This window comes from Schistocerca nitens, chromosome 8 (assembly GCF_023898315.1).
Source record: "Schistocerca nitens isolate TAMUIC-IGC-003100 chromosome 8, iqSchNite1.1, whole genome shotgun sequence".
Lineage (NCBI taxonomy): Eukaryota > Metazoa > Arthropoda > Insecta > Orthoptera > Acrididae > Schistocerca > Schistocerca nitens.
Window position 1 is genome coordinate 53,424,368 of NC_064621.1, and position 3,096 is coordinate 53,427,463.

Below are 3,096 nucleotides of genomic sequence, written 5' to 3' on the forward strand. Positions count from 1 at the left end.
CCGTTCGCCGGATAGTTAACTTATTTAACGAAGCAGGAAGTGTTCAGCCACATGTGAAACGTCAACCACGACCTGCAACAGATGATGATGCCCAAGTAGATGTTTTAGCTGCTGTCGTGGCTAATACTCACATCAGTAGCAGACAAATTGCGCGAGTATCGGGAATCTCAAAAACGTCGGTGTCGAGAATGCTACATCAACTTCGATGGCACCCGTACCATATTTCTATTCACCAGGAATTGCATGGCGACGACTTTGGAACTCGTGTACAGTTCTGCCACTGGGCACAAGAGAAGTTACGGGACAATGACAGATTTTTTGCACGCGTTCTATTTAGCGACGAAGCGTCATTCACCAACAGCGGTAACGTAAACCGGCATAAAATGCACTATTGGGCAACGGAGAATCCACGATGGATGCAACAAGTGGAACAGCAGCGACCTTGGCGGGTTAATGTATGGTGCGGCATTATGGCAGGAAGGATAATTGGCCCCCATTTTATCGATGACAATCTAACTGGTGCAATGTATGCTGATTTTCTACATAATGTTCTACCGATGTTGCTACAAGATGTTTCACTACATGACAGAATGGCGATGTACTTCCAACATGATGGATGTCCAGCACATAGCTCGCGTGCAGTTGAAGCGGTATTGAATAGCATATTTCATGACAGGTGGATTGGTCGTCGAAGCACCATATCATGGCCCGCACGTTCACCGGATCTGACGTCCCCGGATTTCTTCCTGTGGGGAAAGTTGAAGGATATTTGAAATCGTGGTCCACCGACAACGCCTGACAACATGCGTCAGCGCATTGTCAATGCATGTGCGAACATTACGGAAGACGAACTACTCATTGCATTAATGTGGTATTTACAGGTAATCACGCTGTAGCAGCATGCGTTCTCAGAAATGATATGTTCACAAAGTTACATGTATCACATTGGAACAACCGAAGTAAAATGTTCAAACGTACCTACGTTTGTATTTTTATTTAAAAAACCTACGAGTTACCAGCTGTTCGTCTAAAATTGTGAGCCATATGTTTGTGACTATTACAGCGCCATCTATCACAAAGCGAAAAAAGTGGTTCAACTAAAACATTCATATTTCTTTACTTACTACACTAATATGTAATAAAAATGGGGGTTCCTGTTTTTAAAAACGCAGTTGATATCTGTTTAACCTATGGCAGCGCCATCTAACGGGCTAACCATAGCGCCATCTGGTTTCCCCCTTCAAGGTAAACAAGTTTCGTTCTTTGTAGTTTTTTCGTTTAACGCTTATTTCGTGAGATATTTGGACCGGTCACGATCAATGGACCACCCTGTATATTTGCATCGGAGTCGCGCTACATTGCATATGCGCTGCAAACGCCTTCCACCAAACTGAAACTTTCTGACCACTCTTCATAGATCATTTCGATCGTTTAGGAGTTTTTTTATTTATTTTTCACGTGGTATCTCGGTGTGGTAGTAAAGATGCAAATAAAAGGATTTCTGATTCACAAGATTTCAAACTTTTATTACATCACCTCACCGTATCACCGAAAACTAAACACAATAGTGTACCAGAATAATAAAAGCACACTGAGACTACGTCAATAAGGAGCCAAATGAACTCTGCTCCAGGAGGAGAATATCTTAGCAATATAGCCAGAGCCGCGATGCTATTGTGAAGCTTTTCAGAATTAGTATAATTCTTACTTTGTTAAAAATTTGTTGTTACAGTTACTTATTTTTTTTAGCACTCCGTCGTCAGGCCACGAGTGGCTTACCGGACAATCCGACCGCCGTGTCGTCCTCAGTGGAGGATGCGGATAGGAGGGGCATGGGGTCAGCACACCGCTCTCCCGGTCGTTATGATGGTTTTTTTGACCGAAGCCGCTACTATTCGGTCGAGGAGCTCCTCAATTGGCATCACGAGGGTATGTGCACCCCGGAAAATGGCAACAGCACATGGCGGCCCGGATGGTCACCCATCCAAGTGCCGACCACGCCCGACAGCGCTTAACTGCGGTGATCTCACGGGAACCGGTGTATCCACGGCGGCAAGGCCGTTGCCCAAAGTTACATAAAACAGACTTAACTAATTTAGCACACTCCTTGTGTCACCATTTTTGTACTGTTGTTTAAATTGGTTGGTGCCAATTCACTGTTATACAAACTTCACTGCTGTGATAAAAGTAAGCTATCCTTTCCAGACGACTCACTAATTACTGCCCTTGTTACGAAAACTTTTACTTCTCTTAAGCTTTGTGACATACCATCGCCAGCCGAAGTGGCCGTGCGGTTAAAGGCGCTGCAGTCTGGAACCGCAAGACCGCTACGGTCGCAGGTTCGAATCCTGCCTCGGGCATGGATGTTTGTGATGTCTTTAGGTTAGTTGGGTTTAACTAGTTCTAAGTTCTAGGGGACTAATGACCTCAGCAGTTGAGTCCCATAGTGCTCAGAGCCATTTGAACCATTTTTTTGACATACCATCATATATTCTCTAAACGCACATTACACACAAATATTCATGCTCTGTTCTGTTTAATTCGCCTTATTTTTATATGATGGATCGTGTATTCATATCACTTGAAACAATGAAGTACTCTCCAGTCAAATAGTATTACTGCATGTTATTCGCTAAGTTAATTTTGATGTTTGAATTGAGAACGAAATAAAATTCTCAGATTATTATCCAAAACTGTTAAATATATTCAGAATTCTATACTAATGCCAAACCATGAAATAAAAAGTTATAGGATCGAACTATACAAGTGAATTCGGAAGATGTTGATCACATAAAACCCTAATAGATGGTAACAATTCTCCTGGTATTTAAATCATATTATAGACTAGAAGAAGTCTGAGTCTGAGTGAGTCGGTTACGTTCCACAAGGTACTTACCTTGGTTTTCTCCTCATCACCAGCCCTAGGTTACGGCTCCCAAAGAGGCGACCAGCTGTCTGTTAGTCCTGCAGGCTTGACGTCCCGTCACGCGCCAGCCACCAGCCGCGCCGCCCACACGGCTCAGCTCTCGGCCCTCGGCTGCAGACACGCAGCGGCCGCAAGAAGCCGGCAGGCACGCGCCTCCGCTGCCCACGCCG

At 44.3% G+C, this 3,096-nt stretch overlaps 1 pseudogene; it reads right to left on the reverse strand.

The window, feature by feature from the left end:
* Positions 1 to 1,948: 1,948 nt before the first annotated feature.
* Positions 1,949 to 2,066, reverse strand: LOC126199739 (5S ribosomal RNA; annotated as a pseudogene).
* Between the last annotated feature and the right edge of the window lie 1,030 nt (positions 2,067 to 3,096).